The following is a 21,305-nucleotide window of genomic DNA, read 5'->3' as shown; positions in this document are numbered from 1 at the left end:
TTTTCTATCTTTATAATCCTCATCGCATTGTTATTTACATCTCTGTCAGCTCCTAGAAAGCACAGGAAAACTTTCATATCCCGAAAAATTTCCCTCCCCTACACATGTACGAAACTGATGACTGTGTTGTTTTACCCAGTATTTCCTCCCAAAACTGCAAGTTCTCAGACCTGGTCAAGACTTACATTTCCACAGCTATTACCACCTTCAAAAACACCCTGCAACATGTTGACATGCAAATTACAAAATTACTACAAATTTATATGCATGGAACTATACAATAATTAATGTGTGTTCTTAAAATAGAGACTAAAAATTCACTGAAGCAACAGCAAGTAAATTTGTTAAATATACAATTCAAACAAGTTATTCAAATCACAAATCTTAGATGAAATACAGGCACGTGGTACGTGACAGACCAGCAATGGGAAGTTCTGCAGGACAGGCTACACACAGAGCAGTGCTGGAGCTGAGCCCAAGATTCATTTCAAAACTGATGTCAGTGACTTATGAAATTTCTCAGTATACGCAACGCACACTGCACAGCTCGTCTCCATTCAATACTCCTGAAGAGACACTAAGTGTCATTAAAATGATGTATTATGCTAAGCTTTTCATTGTATTAATTTATACCCTATGACATCACAAGCTATAGATGTTTAAAAATTCAATTTAATTTGTAAGAGAGAGAGAAATATGTCACCTGCTAAAATATGACTAATTATGTTATATGGCTTTTAAAGGTGAACCGCGGCTGAAAAAAATTATGATAGCAATATACACAGAATATCCAACATAAAATAGAGTGAAAAGTAAAACATTGGAGGGAATTCCTTATTAACTGAAACCCTGCCTTTAACTCCCACAAATTCAAGTTACTAATTAACAGCCAAATACTCCCTTTACGTATGACACAGCATAAAACACTTGAGTACATGTATTTCAATACTTAGCAAATTAATTTTAAAGGTTTTGGCAGGATAAACATTACATGCATAAACTTGAAAAATATTCAAGCTGCTTCTTTGTCTACTCACAAAAAGCAGAACTTCTCCCTTCAGTTTCACAGTCACAAGTACATCATTTAATGATCAATGTTACTATAAAATAATAAAAATTCTTGTTGGGGCACTAAACATTTATGCAAATAAAAGAAACACTTCTCCATGCATAAACAATGCTTAAGACAAAACAAATGCTAAAACCTTAACTTCATTCCCCCCTCAAGTAAAGACAACATTCTCCCCTTTCCTTCAATTATATCCATCTCAAATTATACAGTTGGTGGTAAGTAAAATAAGAAAAAATTGCAACTTTCAACCTCAAGATAAATCTTAAAAATAAACCCCATTCATATAATTCCTTAGTCATCAGGTGACAATCCTAATTTAAAACAACAAATTCTCCCATGTAGCTCCACTATAATGTGATAGCTAGCATCTCTATAATTTAAAAACATCCCATTTTCCTTGAGGTTAACCAGACAGCAAATCAAATAATCCCACAGAGGATTCAAAGCAGGCTTGACCCATTACCAAAGTGTTAAATTAGAATTTCAAGGAGTAACTCCATAGTCACCCTTCACAGAGATAATTTTTAATCCTTCCTCTGTGAAACGTGAAGTTAAGTCAATATTCTATGTTTTATCTTGTAACATAAGCAGATAAAAATACTGCCACCTCTAAACAATCTAGGTCAATTCTTGTTTAATAAAACAGCAAGAGGCCATTGCTGTAATATTTAAATAGGTGAGTTCTCTCTAGCATTTTTTACAATGTCAATATTAATTCACAACATAGAAGCAGACATTTTATTTACATTCAAAAAAAATTAAATACATAATTTTTTTTTATTTCCCTACACAGTCCATAAACACTAATGAACCTCAAGTCTACATATGGAGAAAATAATGAGGGTTGACCCCATTTTACAGCTAAGAATGTGAGGGACTTGCAGCTCAAGTAACTTGTTTAGTACACCTCTGGCAAATCTGGCACTGAAGAGTAAGTTCCTGGCTCTCCAGCACAAAGACTAGCTCCACCCCTGTCATTACCAATGCAAGATCATTCCCATGGGCATGATTATAGGGAAATTTCCATCGCATACAGAGGCACATTCTTTAAATCCTCAAATTCTACAAATGGTTCCTACCACCTTATCTACATTATTTGATTAAACAAACAAAAAAAAAGAAAATTATACAAAGTAACAGTATGTTCAATTTTTGTAGCTGACCCTCAGCCAGCCTGAATAACCCCGTTCAACATAAGAACACCAGAAGCTTGGCATAGAAGGAGCCACAGAGTCCATCACCAGCACAGCACAGGAGTGGCTGATATTACCCAGTAGTCTGATAAAAACAACAGGACAGAACTAAAACCTGATAATAAAATGAGTACAAATTACAACATAGAAACAAACATACACACAGGAAAAAACCACACGTTTTCAATTATTAAAATATTATGTAAAAAAATCTCATGTTGTTTTAGGTATGCACCGTCACAGAAAACCACACTGCATTGATTTATTCTGCTCCTCAAGATACTGTCTGTATAAGAAAATACCAGTTCTCTCTTACTGACTTCCTTCCCTGCCAGCGGCAAGCAAAATCAGTTAAAAGCAGTAAAACACAGTGTCATCTCTACATTCAATTAACGCAAGGGAGAAATATTTTCAATTAGCAGAAGGTTTGACCCAATATCAGATTTTACATTTTTATCTTTCCTGTATTGCTAGTTAGCTCAACCTTTCTGCAAGAAACTCTCTTATTTCCCTTCTCAGAATCACGTCTTTCTAAAAAAGTCCCTCTTCCCTCAAGGAAATTCTAAGCGCAGGCTTGCTGTCTTCCTTTCTCAGTTTCTGCAATACAACTTCAGTAAAACTTATACTAATGTAACAGAACAGAGTACAGCTCATTATGAAAAGTTATGGCCATACTTAAGCAATGGTATTTCCACAACATCAGAACAGTAAGAACAGTCTCCAAAATACGTCAACAGCAAGAAAAGTTTTAGCAAATGGCCTTTCTCACCATAACACAAGATACTCACTTATTAGTGGTTTTAAAAATTTTTAACCATTTATTTCTACCTTTGCCAGACACGTTATATACTATTCACATTTTTACTTCTTATTTGCTCCAAGAGATCCAAATGTCTCATTTTGATCTTTTCAGGTTTTCAAGAATTCATCAGTTTTAGATGATAAGACACTTCACACAGACCTTATAAAAGGATTTGGAAATATGGTATATGCAGTGGCAACTGAGTGAAACTTTAATTTTTATTTACCTTTGTAGTCAAATGTATCCATCTAATTATGGACACTGATACCTCTGATAGAAGGACAGAGCTATGCCTATAATGGATTTTTCATTTCAGCCACTGAACAGGAAAAAAAAAAGTATTTTAAAACTGTTTCAAGTTGCACAAATACTCAATTCACCAGGAAAAATGCCCTTGTTTCAAATAGCTTACTTCATGTCAAAGTAGGGTAAGCTATCTCAAAGCACTAAAAGAATCCACAAGGGGATTTAATTGCTAAATATATCTGTGAATGTATACCTTAGCTTCCCTTGCAATACCTTGGCTGAGAAGACAACCTAACGGGTAGCAGATAAATTAAATCTATAAAAGTAAGGAAGTGAAGAAACTACTGTCCTTTACTGTAGGGCACACACGACAGACAGGGCACTCACTGCCAACGCAGGAAATTCAGTTCTCCAACGAGCATTTACACACCAATAAAAAGCAGAGTTATTTCAGAGGCCACAAGCTCTGCTCAAAACCACCCAGGAGATTGCTGCTGTCTCTGGGCTGCTAAGAGGCAGTAGACCCAAATGCAAACCTCTGCTCCAAACCAGAAGCATTATGACTCCCTCCTCCACCTTATTGCACCCCTGTCTTGTGTTCAGACGGCAGCGTGCAGCTATCTGCCCTCCTGCCTCCCACTTCGGCAGCTGAAGACAGGCATACCCCCATTTCACTGCGTGCTGGTGCCTGAGTGGGTAAAGGAAGGGGCTCCCCAGCCCGTGCAGTCATCCCATGTTTAGCTGGTGATACTGGGAGCTGCACCCTGTCACACCTGCAAAGCACAAGCAACCTGCCCATCCCCAGCCTGGCACAACGGAGAGAGACAGGACTTGGAGCAGTAAGGCAAACTGTAGCCCCTGGGGAGTGAGACCAGACACTGGGAAGTGGACAAGCAGCCCAACCCATCACAAGCTGTCCCCTTACCCGGGACACAGACTGTGCCACTGAAATCATAGCTCAGCGAGAGCCCTCACTTTGCACATCCACAGTGGCTTCCCACTCAGAGCTCCAGAGCTGGGCAGTTTCCCATGGCTTATTCACTCTTCAGTCTTCCTGTAAATCTAGCCTCGAAATTAAAAACTCTTCATTTCAGAATTCCCTAAGAGAGCCATTAATAGCATTTCTGTTTAGTGAAGAAAATTCCCCCTTCCTCAATGAAGCTATTTAGGAAATTCAAGCCAACTCAACTGACACCTTCAACCTAGTCAAAAATACATTTTCAGTAAGTAATTCCCCCCTCAAAAAACACACATGCACAAATACATCCAACTCTATCAAAAGGAGTCCAACAACCATGGATCAAGCTTCCTTGACCCAAAACATCACTCCCCCTGCACTGCTGCAAGGGGGTTTTGACTGATGGCAAAGGTGGAAGAGAATGTACTATCCCAAAGCTTTATCAGATTGTGACACACAAAACACTTCTCCTGGAAGCTGGGGGTGGAAGGAAATAGCTCAGAAACTGAGTGATAAGCAAATAAGAGGAAGACTAAGTAGGAGGCAACTCTGACAACTACTGTTACTGGAATCAAGTTCAGCAGCAGCACCCTGATACTTTGGGTTTTTTTTCACTTTAAGTAGTCACCACAGTTGCTGAAACAAGACCACATGCATGCTCCCATGTTGATATGTAAAAACATATACGAACTATTCCGAATCTGACATGCTATAAACATAGTATATTTTACACTAACACTTCAAAAGCAGAAAATTAACATAACAAACCCATTTAACCCTTTAGGTTTTGGTACTAGTGATGGTAGTGTTCTTGGGGTGTGATAGTGGTAGAATAGCATGTGACATTTTATAGCCTGATTTGGGGTGTTTGGGGCTTTTTTTGTTTCTGTGGATTTGCGTCAAGTATGTTTTAAGTATGGCAACCACAGTATTATACACCAGACTCACATGTATTGATTCCTGAAATATTTCAGTGTTGATTAGGAGCTCAGAACTCGGATAATGACAGAAGAGTGAGCTCATGAGAAATCAAACATTAAAATCACAGCCAAGGACAAGGAAAGTTTTAAACACCAGTAGCCGTGCACCAAAGCTTCATGTACCATCAGCCACAAATAAACCCTATTCCACTGCAGGATACATTCTGGAAGTTACATACTGTAACTCCAGAAAGAAGAAGTCTTACATGAGTCTGTTCAGCAGGACTGAGCAATCAAAACACAGTTAACCAGGATCTGTGAAGAGAAGCCAAGCAAAAAACCACAACTGAAAACTGAAAGGCCATAAAAATTAACCCAACTGAAATTTCATATGTGTTGGCCACCTACTTTTAGGGAAATGTAGACGTTTTTATACCATTTTAAAATACTATTAAACCTCAAGCTCAACTTGAAAAAAGAAATGTAGGAGACATATCACTTCAGAACTGTAAAACAGGTATCCAGATATTGGAGGGCAAAAGATTCCAACGCAAAAAGGAACATCAATTCTATGTGTTACTTGTCAGGATGATGAGTTACAGTTTAAGTGAGAATATCCAAATATAAGCAATAGAAAAACACATTGAAAAAAGTATGAATGGAAACATTTTAACTCCCTCTCACACTACTACAGTTTCCCTCAAGGATGAACTGATTTGCAATACCTAGCAGTAAACTATATCTTTTCTCAATTCTAAAGGTAAATATTCCTGGATTGCCTATTGCTGTCATTTTTCTAGTTTGCTGTATACAGAACACTGTAGTTTATTGAACTGGGATTACTGAGGGAACAAAAGTACTGATAATGAAAGAAGGGAAGAATCTGGACCATAAAAACAAGAGATGACAGAACGGGAGAACAGAGCATATCCTTGATTCATCATGGCCAGACCTGTAAACAGAGTTTTATCAATGCATTTACACACTGACAGATATTGCATACCTAAGAGCATCATTACCTCTTTTTGCTTGTGGCGAGATGATGAGAGAAGGATTTTGTAAAACATTTTGAATGGTTAGAGCCCTTCAAAATGATACTGTAAATCTTCCCAATATTTCTAAATCATTTTGGTAATACTTAATTTCCAAACATCTGTAAGTTATCGAAGACCATTTATCTGAATTTCTTAACATTCAAAGTTTGTTTTAAAAAGAAAACCTGTAATTTCTTGCCAGTCTATTACAAATACAAAAGTAAATTAATTACCTGCAAACACACTGTGCCACACTTTGTATTAACCAGCTGCAAATTCGCTTACTATTCCAGTCACATAAGTCTTCTGAGCCTAGCATCCCAGTATTGTGACATTATAAAGATTCGCCCACTCCAATGTACAGAAATATCCACAAACCTCAAAGTATTGTACTATAATGCTGTCAAATAAACAGACTACCAGAATTCAATTTCCAGAAAGCCAAGGCAAAATCTACTGGCCTTAATCTGAAATACCAGTGTCATTTTCCAAGCCCTGTATTTAATTCATACTACTTACTGTCAAGAGTCGAGCTGGGTAAATATTTCACTCTCCCCAATTCAGGCGCTAAAGGCAGGCCCAGAGGAAAATCTGCCCAAGTAAATGCATCTCATCTTCTTTGATGATGCAAGTGCTCAGTTGTCCTGTTCTTGACCCCTCTAGAATTCCCAGGCTCCAATACTGGCGGTACAATATCATCAATCTATATTTAAAATACATATTGATTTTCTATAGATGATAATGACAGCTATTTCTTCTGCAAATGCGGACACACTATACCTTTGCCCATATAAAAAGGTTCCTAGCAAGGCAAGAAATTTAAAAAATCTTAGCAATGTCCGTTACTAAGTCAAAACCAATATTTAAGAAGTGAATAAAATCAAGTTAGCAATCTCATTCCCTAACTATTTTTTATCTCCCTGAAACTGAAATGTTAAAAGTAATCTTCAAGGATATAGCTACATACAAAAGGCAAGCTTCAATCAATTGAATGACACTGTTTTCAACAGTCCTGGATATATATATATATGAAGTTTGGTTACATCAGTTCAGTAAAAAGTGTGCTGACACAAGCACTCATTTAATCCATTCACAGTAATTAATGAGTTTTACATATTTAAGAATGGTTTTCTCCAGATTTATAAGAAATGTGAACATTGTGGCCTCAACACTACTGAAGTACTTTCGAACTGCTTCCATTATTAACAAATCTAGTTCCTCTAGCTGCAAGCATGATGAGATTTCTCTCTACAATACGCTCAATTTTCATCAATTTTAAAGGAAATGCAATATATTACATTTGTGTAAATTTCAGCTATTTCACAAAATGAAACAAAAAGTTTTCCATTAGCTCCAATCTCCAATTTCAGCGGGGGTGGGGAAATCTGTGGGGGGCAATTGTATAAATCTTAATAGATGCTCAATTCTCTATACTTCAGTTCTCATTGTACCACCCACACAGAACTTCACACTCAGATTAGGAGTATCATTTTAATGCTGATTGCATTAAAATCACTATAATCAAGCATCCACTTCTACAGGCATCTTTATACGCAACTCATGTTAACTAATTTCACTACTGAAACAGGGGCCACTGAAAGCAGAAAAATTCAATCACATTTCGTGCAAAATACAACTCCTCAATTTCAAGGTCTAGGAATGGGAACACATTACCTTTATTTATCACAGACCAATTCAACGCAGATTAAATATCCCTCAAAGATCCCTCTGCAAATGAGATGAGCTACTCAGTAAAGATTATCCATACTTGTGATCAATAACTGTATTTTATTTCAGGTATGTCAGAAACATCTCCTGTGGGAATCAAGGTGCTCTGAACTCACCCCAGAGTCTGTCTCTAGGTATACAGCATCCCAGCCTGGCTTTGCACGCCGATCGAAACAAGCTCTCTCTTATTCGGATTTGATACTTGGAACATACTGTAGGTTCCTCACTTGCATCCTTAAAATAATACTGAAGGCTCTTCTAACTCATTTCAGTATAAGGCACTCTTCATTTTCAGTATTGCACTTTATTTTCTGACAGCATTCCCCTTACACACAGATATATGAAGAGGATACAGTCAAAAATGAGACATCTGTCAGAATTTTCTTTATCTACTACCACTGTAGACAACAATAAGGAGTACTATAACTCAGAACAAACAGACACACGAATGTTTTCTATCACACTTGACACTAACTACAACACAAACACCAATGAAATAACTACAAAGTTAGATTGAAACACACTCTTCAGATCAAGACTGACAGAAAACAAATTTCTCTAATCTACACTTTTTTTGCTGAGAAATGTTCCTTACAAAGCAACTCATTTCATGCAAAAAGAAAACGAGAAAAGAGAAAAAAAAAAGTTCTCCGACTGAAAACTTTTAGACTAGAAACTAAAAAGTTAGTAATTTTATCTGTTTGGATTTTTTTTTTTTTCAAAGCCTAAACTTCTCATTATCCTAATTGGATGACTTTTTGGTAGCACAGAGTAGCTACTGCCCACCACCCTAACTAACAACATTCTGAGGGAACAGACACACTTGTCATTTACATTACTCTTCCCAGTTAACACACACATATTTTAAAGCCATTTAAGCAATCCAACATTCACACTCTCATCCACTATATCATATAAAAACAGGTCCAGTAAGTATTAAGGAGTAGTTTCACTTTCCAAAACAATTAATATAGTGGTAGAATCCAAGGATCACCTGGTCTGAAAAGTCCTTTTGGATCATCGAGTCCAACCATTCCTATCTGCCACTAAACCATGTCCCTGAGCACCTCATCTACCCATCTTTTAAATACCTCCAGGATAGAATCATAGAATCACCAGATTGGAAAAGACCTCTTTGATCATCGAGTCCAACCATTTCTTTACTTTATAACATTCCTAAACAGGGTGAACATGCACAATTTCAGCCACAGTGGTGATACAGTCTCAACACACACTCAAACTCAACACTTTTTCCACAAATAGCTCCAGCGAAAAGTCAAGGCCAGGATTTCTTCAATTAAACTCCAACTGATATATCCCTCAGATACTAGTAAACTTTCTGATGGGTGCACTGGTTAAAATGAACAGCTACAGCTCTCTGATCTTGTGATGGAGCAAGCAAGCATCTGAGCATAGCAAACTGTAAGACTAAAATCCTGGACATTCAAAAAATTCAATGTAAGAATTTTCAAGGATTCAAAGGAACCAAAATTTTAAATTACTTCTTGCCTTATGCAACTTACGGTTGCTGAACTGCTCATGACATGTGTAAGGACCCACCTAGAGCAAAACGATATTTTGAGTGAAAAACTACCACTCTTGTTCATCCTTGCTCTCTAAATCCTTTAATGACATCCTTTTTTCACAGTGGTTTCTTCCTCATTGTCGTCATCATCATAGACTTCATATACAAATATTTATCTCCTATTTGCTCTTATTAAAAGCTTTGAACTTGGCAAATGCAACTATGTTTTAGTCGTATCCATAAAGATACCAGATTACTTTCTGGTACAGTAACAACCAAATTTATCATTTTGGTGTAGAATATAGCAACATTAAACAAAAGAGAGAGGATTTTTCCCCCCCTCCACATATATTAATTAGTGAAAAGAAGCAATTGCATGCAAATTGCTTTTTATTTGAATATTTACTTTTTTCAGTCTTTACCTAATGCATTCCTTTTTTAATGGAAAATTACAATTGAGACAACTGAAAACAAACATACTATCAGCTTGATAACAAAATTGTGTTCTCTTTTGACAGTGACACTTCACTACACATCTAGCTCATTCTATTATGAGCCCTATTCACTAGAAAAAAAAATGTATTCTAAATATTTCCCTTTTTTAAACAATTTGCCTAAATGTTCACAAAAGCCGCTTAGGATTAAAAGAACTGCACATGCACATTATGATAATTATGCAGCCTAGATAAGTAGTGTAAATAAATAATAAGTAATATAGTGTAAGTAATAAGTGTAAATAAGTAATAATATCTATGTGGCTGAGCATTTTCAAGTTTATTTAATACATAAACAAAGTATTAAACAGTATTATAAACTTCACTGAATGCAATGGACTACAAATTGTTGTATCAGAACAGCCAAGGGAAAAGGCAGAAAAAAACCCAAACAGAAGCACTGGAAAACTTCTTAATCTCTTTTCATTCACTGATGCTAGAAAATTCAGTGAGTTTAAAGAAAAGCATTGTTAGTTCGCAAAAATTGCTCAACATAATTAACAAAAGAGGAAATGATACTTGATGCGGACATACATAATTTTACCCATAAATGGTTGGCATTTTATGAACAGTTATGCCCCAAAGAATAAACTTTTTTAGCAGGCTCATTTAGGGCCTCTATATTTAGCATACGAGCCTCAAAAATACATATTTCTGACCTTAATAAGTCACTCTACATGTTAAAAGACATTTATTCATAAGTACCCTGAAAAGGTTCTCACATAAAATCTCAAACACATATTTGTAAAAGATTTACACCAAGAGAGTATATTGATATATTAAACATACCTAAAATAAAAACATAGCATTTATATTCTACTTTCTTTCACTGCACTACCAAACTATTATTAGTCTGCATTTAAACAATCCGCAGGAGTCTCTTTTTCTAATTCTCAGTGGTATTATTCCTCCTTGCGAGCAGAGTTAAAAACAGGCACAGCACTGCCTGATGGAGTCATCAGACAGTAATTCTTGAGCAACAAGCAGTTTAAGTCATCAGTGTCATTATACCAATTTCAACCCTCAATTTAAGTAATTTATTAGTGCAGATAGCTGGATGGAAAAGCTTGTATTATTTCATACTCAACCTTTGCCATAAGACAGACTATAATCAGCACATTTGAAAAATGACAATTCTTTAGTTATGGTATAAAATATGTAACAAACTTAACATGAAAGAACACCATGTGTTTATCCTCTCATCCTTACCCAGCAGAGAGTCCCATTCCTCGTCTTGGCACTAAAGCAAGGTCCCTGCTTCCATAACCAGTCTAAGCACTATTTTTCAGAAGTTTGTATTTCAATTGACTATATAATATCATATCAAAAGCTTGTTCTGCTGTATGCACACAATCAGTTTAAGACATCTCACACCAAATTCCCTGATGAAGATGACAAAACTGTAACACAGTCCGATTAAACACAATAGGATACAGACAACTCACCAAGATTCAGCAAGGCAGGCAACGATTTCTAGGGGCTGTGTGTGTGGGAGGCCTCACTACTCAGATACATCTCAAGTATGCTAGGAACAAAATTGAGAGAAAAATATTAGCCTTTTTTCGGAGACAGGCATAGAAAAATAAAAATATTATGCTTAGCACATGCCAGTATTAAGCAAAACATAATGAAGGAAACAAACTTTGCAAAGCATTATCTGCCTTTCCAGACATAATTATAACCCCCTTCCAGCTGCACAATCACTCCAGGCACACAACTTCCTCTCTACCTGCTGCCTACTGCAAATTCACAATGATAGCAACTAAGATATTTACATTAACTTACACAGTACGCAGCTTTTATTTTCACAAAAGAATCTGTGGGAAATCTCTGTGAAAGTGGTTGGTTCCTTTTTTGGTCGACTGCTTGGCTGATTTACTCTATAACACATTAGTTTCAAATCTCAAAAAAAGGAGAAACTGGTGTTCTTACAAAATGTCTTTCAATTTTTATTGAAAGTTATACATACAGAAGCATGTTTCTTCTCTGAATCTCCACTTGGCATAACTCCTGACCCCAGTGACAAGTATCAGTGGACAAATAAACACAAAGCTCTTCATTAGTATAGAGCCCAGCAGAGCAGAGGATGCACACTGCACAGCAACATGCATTTCATCAGAGGAGCATGCCACTACCCACACAACTATACCTGCATTTCTGTTTGTAGGTCAAACACTACTTTATGTCAAATGTATCCAAACAAACTACTAAAGAGAGCTTCCTACCTTCTTTATTCTGAGAAACAAAAAGGCAGAACAAAGCAAATGAAAGATAAACTACAAGAGTCATCAACAGAGAAAAAAAAGTGCACTAATTATGTCTCAAGAAAGATGGAATTTAGAAACAACTTCATTATTTCTGTCATTTCTGCCATCTCAGAAACCTTCCTCAAATAAACTCTGCTGAAGTTCTTTCAGTCACAGTCAGAACACCACTACAGTAATGGGGTATTCAGGGGCACAAACAAGAAATATACACATATAAAATATCCACACACAAGATTTGAATACAATATTCGCTCAGGAATGGCAAAAAGGCATACAAGCCTCATGACAAAGATGGGGTTTCCAGGAGGTCCTCACTGGCAGAAAGCATCATCTTGTCTTATAATAAAACTTTCAGTAGAACACGACTAGATTGTTTGATGACTTAGCAAGATTTACAATGCCTGTTAGACACCTGCAGTTCAGAGAGACACACCAAAAGGAAGCTACTGGCTCACACACAGATGCAGGCTACAGCCCCAGCCCACGGTGGGGAGACCTCTTCCAAAGAGGAACAATAATGATGACAGTGCCTGTCTAGACAAAAGTGCTTCCCACTCATTGCCTATCTTTCAGCTGCTGCATGCAAGCAAAATAAGAATGACAATCCTACTACCATTTTGTTTCTTGATAACTCACGTGGCTGCTTGATTTATTGACGGGTCCCACCTCCTGATCTATGCAGCCTCCAATACTGCAGCTCAAAGACTCTGCACACAAGTAATGTGGCTCCTGACCATTATCCCAAAAGCCCACAGGGCTCCATGAAGCAAAGATGGAAATGAAAATTTTTGCTGATATTTGTTCTATTCATAAAACATTTAACAATAACAATACTGTCTGAAAACCAAGACAATACACGACAGTTTCACAGTAGAAGCACTACCTTCAAAATACCGCTAATGAGATCCTTCTTCCCAAGTAAAAGTCTTGAAATATACAATAACTAGTGACAAGCTTATGTACCCAACGAATTTATAAGCTGGTATATTCCAGATTTATTCCTCTAACCAAACTAGAGTGTCAGTGAGGAAGTGATGAACACCAAGTGATGAACAATTAATCCTTTGCCTTCCCTTTCTGAAGCTTTAAATAAAGTAAAACCAACACTGCAGCAAAGCACAATGTTAGCAACTATTCCCATGAAAGCAGGTTCTTTGGGTGCTCCTGAAAACTCAAGGGAAAGCACTCTTGAATAAAGTCAGCTTTCACAGTAATGCAATACTATTAATGGTGGTGCTCAAATGCCTGTAGGTAGGCCTCCTGCAAAGGCTTACATGAAGAAGAGGTCTCTGTCTCAAACAGTACACAATTATGAGAATTAGCTACCATATAAAACCAGAACACACTACAGCCATCATTCGCCACATTTGCCATTTTCCAACATCACTATTCAATTCTTCATCTCCCAAAGGGTAAAAGAAAATTTTTTAATGGTTAACGTAACAGTTAAATTGATACAGCCCAGAATAAAACATCATCCTCTGACTTCAGACCTCAGACTACTTTAGGTCTTTCTTTTCCATTCAAGCACAGTCATTTCTTTCTTTTCCAGTGCAAGGGGACATAAGCATTTCAGGTACCTAAAATACATTAACTCCTTGTCCCGTAAAAACTGTAAGTAGTGGACAAAACACACGATATCAACTCTACAAAGCACAGTTTAGCTAGAAGGGAACTAGTGACTATCACTTTGGGCCATACGGAAGAATAAATCTACAGTGTACAAGCTTAGTGAACACATTTTTAATCTACATACAGCATTCACATTCCTTCATTCTTACGCGAAGAAGAAAAGGTACCACATATTATCTCACCACTATGCAGTTAACATTCATTTTATACAGAACTGTAGCAAGAAAGTAGTTTCAGCAAAACAAGCAAAAGTATGTTTGCACTGCAAATGTCCACACAAATTGGCAAGTAATAAAAAATAGCTCTAAACTATGTTATTAGAGTACATTTTATAGCCAGCAAACTATCAACAGGTTGACTTTCTCTTTCAAGATAAAGGCAACAAGTATTCTGGCCACACTGAAACAAAACAGTATATTTCTGGTTGCAAATTTTTATTTTGGAAAAATACTAAGATTTAGACTTGAAGAAGAGCTTTTCTCCTTGGGAATATAATTAAAATCTGCTTAAATAATGTATTTATCCATATTCACTCAATCTTCACAAATTGATAGGAAAAGAAAATTGATAGAAAAGAAGGATGGCATTGCTCATATCTCTGGAGATCAAGGTACAACTGTGTGTAAGGGTAGAAAGTGAAAGTAGTTGACAATAAATGCACTTACTGCTGGGAGTAACAGAAATGGCTGTTCAGCAAGTCCTGATGTTAATTTTGAAACAGTAAAGAACAAAGACTGACAAGATACCTTGTGAACTCAAAGTGTGGTGATGGAAGAAGTATGAAGTAAAAAAAGCAAGCTCCACTGTAGACCAGGCATATGACCTTGGGAGTTGGGTTGTTCAGGATTTTTTTGGTTTATTTTTTTTTCTGAGTTCATTGTTTTTTAAACTTCATTTTGTCACCCAGCCAGATGATAAATTTACAAGTTCATAAAAATACTGTAATGAAAGTGTCAGTATATACTATCAAATTTATTCATTTACAGACCTTCCTCCATCCTCAAAGTTTTCTTTTTTAAATGCAATTTAGTACCTCCTATATAAACTGTGAGGCACAAATAGGTGACATACTGCATTGTTTTTAATTGGAGTGATTTTCTTCAAAATCCATGGGCAAGGCTAATTAGAGATCAATACTGACAGCAAGGAGAAACTAAATCCGTTCACACACACACATGAATTACAGCATGGACAGAGTAGGAGTAAAATCCCATAATAATTCTGATCTAACAAGCAAAATGTTATTTCACTTTCCATGCCCATTCTTCAACTCCAGACTTTTCCACTGAGGCAGCCAATAAAGCCACAAATTGTGATATGCCCACTATAAATCCTACCAAAGAGTAACAATATGTCTTGCATAGCTCACTAAAAAAAGCATCAGAAGAGCAGCTCTCAGTCATCACTATATGTCCCAGAATCCCCCCCCTCCCAGAATCTCAGTGATCTATACTGCCTAAGATTTACAGATAAACCAACACATTCAGTAGATATTTAAATTCACTTGTCACCTATACTTTCTGCCCTTTCATTAATACATTAATGTTTTCCATACAATGTGGATTATTTTAGCAAGATATGTTTTCCTCTCCAAACAGCAAGTAACTTCTTGAAGTTTAAAGCAAATGCAAATTACAAAGAGGCTTCTGAATATCTAAGTAATGGGAGCACACTCACAGAAAGAATATTTACTATCAGTTATAACTGCTAAAACGAGAGCAAAGCCAGAATAGTATCTGCCAGTAACTGTTTTAATGGGAGATTGTTGTGGAAGCCATTTAAGGAAATGCAAGACTTGGAATGGTATAACGATGCAGCTGCAGAAGAGAAGAAAAAGTGTGTATTATTAATATGCTGCTGTATAGCTTCAGACATTTAAATTCATGAACTAATTTCAAACTTCAAAATGCCAAGCCACACCAGTGACCATACACTTTCCATAGGAACAGCGCCTTTTATTTCCATAAAACTCTTAAGTAAAACTTCCATTAGCCTTTAACAACTTGTAATTTCCATGGAACAAGATTGAAAAAATCATAAACAGTAGCAAAATGCACCACAGTAAATCCACCACATTCCAAATCTATTTTTTAAACTATTCATCAACTCAAAATAAGTGTATAAAATCATCAGAAGTATTACAAATGCTCAGGAGAGGAAACGCTGTTCTAGGTAATACATAAATGCGCGACTGAATAAAAGAAAATAAATTTCTCCCACTCAGTTTTTCATCATGTAAATACTAGTTCTTAATATTCACAACACTAATGAAATAGCTTTAACACTCCATGAAAAAAAAAAACCAAAACTTTTTTTTATAGTCCTGTACCCTAAATTGATTAAACTATACAAGCTGTCATTTTTCATGTCACATTTCTACTTGGTATGTTTTGAAAAGGCTAAGCTACTGAATCATTAAAAATAGGGAGTGTTTGCATAATGCAAATACTGCTGACAAACTACTAACCACAGAACTGGTAAGATGCCTTAGTAATATGTAACCACTGATGTAATATTACCAATTATTCTGACTAGTAAAAATTGTCATTTCACCAATACATATGCCTGTTCAAAATGTTATTGCAACACAGAGCAGGAGTCCTGGCAACTGTATTTATTCCCTGAAATCTTAAAATATTATCAAAATATTATCTGTAATAAAGATGGGAAACATAGGTTATCCAAGATGAATTATCCTGATGGGTAAAAGCCAAAGAATACTTCCGTAAGGTTTAAAATCCCAAGAGAAGAAGAGCTCAGATCCCGTCTGCAAGAACACAATGGAATCACAGCTGACGATGCACATCTTTTTCTGGATGTCTCCATATGCTCAGGAGGGTTTTTCCACCCCCCACCTCTCCCTCCCCATTTCTCCCTCTCCGCTTCCCTTGCTCCCAGCATTACATTGAAGAATTTGTCATTATCTGCTGCCAGGAGTACAAGAATGTTTTAACAACTAACAAAAATAAAGCAGTGCAGTGAACTTCACCTCATTTAAAAATAAAAATAAGGGATCCTGCCAGAGTAGCAGTCTGTAAATAAATTAACTAATAGTGGAAAATGGGTGGATGAATGGATGCTGTAATGTGCCTTCTACAAAGCAGATATCAATGTTTCCCTGTTCCTGCTTTAAAACATTGTGTCATACAGAAGAGTATACGCTGTATATACTGTAACACTACAACTAACCTCTGACCTCCAAAGCCAAACAGAGAAATAAAACAATAGTGAACATTTAAATGCTTATAAGGATACTGAAGAAACGTGTCAAATTTTTAAAATACTTCATACCTACTTGCATATGTACTGCATTGTTGAGAGGCCAAGCACAGCAAACACACAAAAACCGAACATGGCAAGAACAGTTTTAGTTCATTATTCCCTTTCTCCAATGCACAATATATTAGCACTCAGCAGACAAAGCGAGTTACCCTTATACTTGAACTTGGTACCAGCCTTTAGTTCAGCTTTTTCTTTTCAATGAATTGACAGGATCCTCAATGCTTAGACCTCCTAAGTCTCTGCAATTCTGAAGGTGCTGGAGAAACTCTGACTGAGCACAGAAGCCCAGATTTTGGCAATGAGACAGTGACATCGGTAACAAAGGCAAGGAGCAGAAGACATTGGTCATTATAGCAGCAGCTGGCTTGACGATTTTGTTCTTCCTGCTGCAAAACCTGGGCTCCTTGTAGATGGGCAAGCTCTTACTGCATTTTTCCAGGGACAGAAGGAGAAGTTGGGAACACCAACACTACAGACTATTTACATGCCTCTTTTGACAAAGCCTTTCAAGCTTACACTGAGCAAGCATTTTATCATCCTAAATGATGATAAAAATAAACATTCTTAAATAATTTATTTTTACTTCAGAGCTTCTGTTTAACACAATACATTATACTACATGTGAGTAAATCCCTATTATTTTCTAATTTTTCCACCGTGAACATTCTTTGACTATCTTCTCTCAAATAACGTAGTTCCAGCTTAAAACCTTTGATTGAACTGTCTTATTCCAAAAGTATCATTCTTGACAGCAATGAAGTATTCCTTCTTCAGCTGTCTCGAGTTTCAAATTTCAAACCTATACCACAGGACTCACAATGAGGAATACAAGGAGATTTACACATTTAGTAAAAAAGTCTCTTCAGACATTGCAGAGATACTGATGAAGCATGTCATACACAAATCCCCTCCCTAGCAAAGACCACAAGCTTGAGAAAACACAAAGTTGAGAAATCTTCAGGTTTTATGTGAAATAAGAAAGTATGTTGGCTAAAAAAAAAAAAAAAAAGACTATTACACCACCTTTGTCAGGCACTTATTGCTCACTAAAATGAGATACAAACATATTAAAAATCACACGACTCTTCAAATATTTGCACAGTCTTAAAGCGATCAACCTTTCTTCTTAAAGTTGTTCTCAATATTTCTGAAGGTGGAGTCCATGACAAAGTATTATGTTCAAGACTGCAGATGACGAAGATCGGCTACAAACATTAAGCTTATCACAGCACTTCTCATAAACTTAGGGATTAACCATTCGGGAGCAATTTACATCTTTATCTCGCGTGACATAGCCAAGCCGATTTCTATGTTCCAGTCCCCAAGCAACTCTATCACAAATACCAAAACAAGGGTCATAAATACACGAGGATCCATACGTGCCTGCATACACATCAGTACGTGGAAATACCCACAAGCCTGGTATATCCTATTTGTGACACCACTGCTGATGTAAACAAGCAAGTGTCCTGAAAACTACGTAGGAGGCATAGTAACTACACCACCTGCGCTAAAACAACCAGTTTCCATTCACAGTGGTCTTAAGATGCGTGTGAGCAAACAAGAGCCCTGCTTTGGGGAGTAATAGCTTTGGTATGACATTAATGACAGTGTGCAACATTGTCATTTCTTTGAGAGCATCCAACACAGGGGACCAGCAGCTCCCTCTCTTTAGGCAATCACAGAGGATTCCCCCATCAGAGGAGCCCACCCAGGTGGCCAAACGCTGCTATCAGGTTGTAAAGAGCCAGGAAATTAACTGACTAGAGTTGATTTTATAGTTCAGTACATAAAAAACCCAAAGGGATAAAAAACAAATTACTGCCTTAAGCCACAATGGCAGCAAACGAAGAACAAAAAAAAAAAAATGGTTTAAGTAAAAAGACTGGCAATCTCAAACTGCTGACTTATTTACAGCAGCGGCAGAGCTCTGCTCTCTCCTTGCCAGACACTATATGCTTAGCTCAAACTATACTTAAATACCATAATAATATTATCAGTTCAGTTCTAAAGCCTATTCACCTGCTCAAAGAAACAAAACGGAAATACAAAAACAACCGATTATTACTGAAGCAGCAAGCTGTTCTCCTTTTACAAGGAGGCTCTTTCCTGGGTCAATCACAAGTGCGTTTAGACAGTGGCTTCCCGCATACACACACTTCGGACAGAAGTATCGAGGCTGACTCAAAACTCGGGACCCAGATATCGTTATTTCCCGGTGACTGCCACCCACCTCCTCGCCTCCACCCCCACAAGCTTGTTTTTGCCAGGCTCTCGGGCAGGTTTCCTGCAGACAAACTACACGGCCTGCACGCCCCTCTCTGGAAGGAAAAGCACGCGATTCCCGGGCTGGGGGGGGGGGACGCTGAGGCCCGAGGGGAGGCGCAGGACCGAGGGGCAGCGAAGGAGAGGGACGAGGCTCCAGTTACACCCGGGAGGCGGCGAACGCGGAGCCGCCCGCCCGCCCGCAGCCGCCGCGCTCCGGAGGGGAAGCGGCAGCGACCGGCGCCGTTCGGGGACTCCGGCCCCGCTCCCAGACGGCTGCCGACACCCCCCCGGCTCCTCCTCCGCCTCCTCCCGCCGCTCCCCGCCCCGCGCACACACGCAGCCACACGGCACTGCGGCGGCGGCGGCGGCGGCGGCCGGGCCCCCACCCTCCCCGGGCTGCGGGAGGCGGCGGCAGGGCGCCCCGCGCTGAGCTCGCACGCAGCTGCGCGTCCCCGCCCGCCCCCGCGGCTCCGAGCTGCGCGCACACGCAGCCCCCGCGCGCAAAGTTAAAGAGAAGTTGCCCGCTTTGCCCCTCTCCTTGCCCCGCAAGTCTCCTGCGGGCGCGGAGCGAAGGGGACAGGGCTCCGCGGAGCCTGCCCGGTGCGGGGGGACAGGGAAGGGGAGAGGACACCGTGGAGCCTGCCCTGCGCGGGGGGGAAGGGCACCGCGGACACTGCCTGATGCCGGGGGGAGAGGGGCGAGGGCACCGCAGACTCTGCTCAGTGCGGGGACGGAGAGGGGAGAAGGCACCGCGGAGCCTGCCCTGCGCTGGGAGAGAGGAATGGGGAGCGGGCACCGCGGAGCCTGCCCGGTGCGGGGGGGAAGGAGGCGGCCGGGCCGGCCCCGCGGAGGGAAAGCGGCCCGCACCCTTGCGCACCAAGTCGTTGTCAGCCGGGGAAGGGGAGGCGACGAGAACCGCCCCGCTCCCCAAATCATCCCTTTTGTGACCGGGGAGAGACCCTCCCTCCAAGTTTCGGTGCGTGGTTTGCGGTCGGAGGGTCCTGAGCAACCCCTCGAGGATCGCCCTGCGCGCCCCGGCTGCCCCATCCTCGTCCCCGGCCCCCCCGCAGCACCCCTCACACTTTCTCGCCAGCCGGAGAGGCGGCACCCGATCTCTCCAGCAGGAAACCGGCCCCCTCGCCCTAGCCCGGGGTGCGGTGCCGCATATCCCCCTCCCTCCGCTTTAATCGTCCCGGGAAGTAACCCCGCGCCCCCCCCCAGTGCGCGATGCCCGGGAAGAAGCGACCCTCTCCCCTCCGTGCGCGATGCCCCGGCGAGGGACGACCCTCCCGTCCCCTGTGCGCGATGCCCGGCGAGCGGCTCCCCCCGCGCTCCCCCCTCGGCCGCCGCCGCCGCCCCGCTCCCCCTCCGCCTCCGCCGGGGAAGCCGCGGTGCCGCCCGCCAACACCGCCCCTGCGCGGCCCCGGGCGGCCCCCGGCGCGGCAGCGGGAGGCGCGGGGGGCTCGGGCACCACCCCCGCCGCCGTTACCGGGGTCAGTGCCGCCTCCCGCCGGTGCTGACCTTCGCTTTGTAAGATGAAGCTGAAGCCGGGGCTGCGGCCGCCATGTTCCTCCCGTTTTAATAACTGCCTGCTTGTTTATTTCAATGGAGACCCTCCCACCGCTCGCCCTCCTCCTCCCCTTCTCCCCGGAGGAGGCGGGGGGCGGCGCGAGTCACTCCCTCCCTGCCCCCGGGCTCGGCTGCGGCTGCCGGGCCCCGCCAGGGGGAGGCCGGGGCGCTGCGGCCCCTCGGGGCTGCCTCGCTCCCCGCCCGGGCGACAATGGCAGCGCCCCCCGCCTCCTGCAACGCGGGGGGAAGGAAGAGGGGAAGGGAAAGAAAAAAGTCCTTCGCCTTCGGAAGGCGAGACTTGAAATGTGGCCCCGA

General features: G+C 40.2%; 1 protein-coding gene across 9 annotated transcripts in view; it reads right to left on the bottom strand.

Annotated features, from left to right (window-relative positions):
• NCOA2 (nuclear receptor coactivator 2) overlaps window positions 1–21,077 on the bottom strand; it is a 190,205-nt gene extending 169,128 nt beyond the window's left edge. For 5 of the 9 annotated variants that reach the window (XM_054057479.1, XM_054057488.1, XM_054057485.1 and 2 more), the window contains exons 1-2: window positions 20,943–21,077; window positions 11,418–11,497 (exon numbers count right to left, since the gene is read on the bottom strand). The gene's annotated coding sequence lies outside the window, so the exon portion shown is untranslated. Of the gene's footprint in view, window positions 1–9,476; window positions 9,514–11,417; window positions 11,498–20,910 lie in introns of those variants that run through there. The other 4 variants (XM_054057480.1, XM_054057484.1, XM_054057482.1 and 1 more) reach the window with 3 other exon arrangements.
• Between the last annotated feature and the right edge of the window lie 228 nt (window positions 21,078–21,305).

This window comes from Cuculus canorus, chromosome 2 (assembly GCF_017976375.1).
Source record: "Cuculus canorus isolate bCucCan1 chromosome 2, bCucCan1.pri, whole genome shotgun sequence".
Classification (NCBI taxonomy): Eukaryota; Metazoa; Chordata; class Aves; order Cuculiformes; family Cuculidae; genus Cuculus; species Cuculus canorus.
Note: the sequence above shows the minus strand (reverse complement) of the source record. Positions and strands in the feature narration are given on the sequence as shown.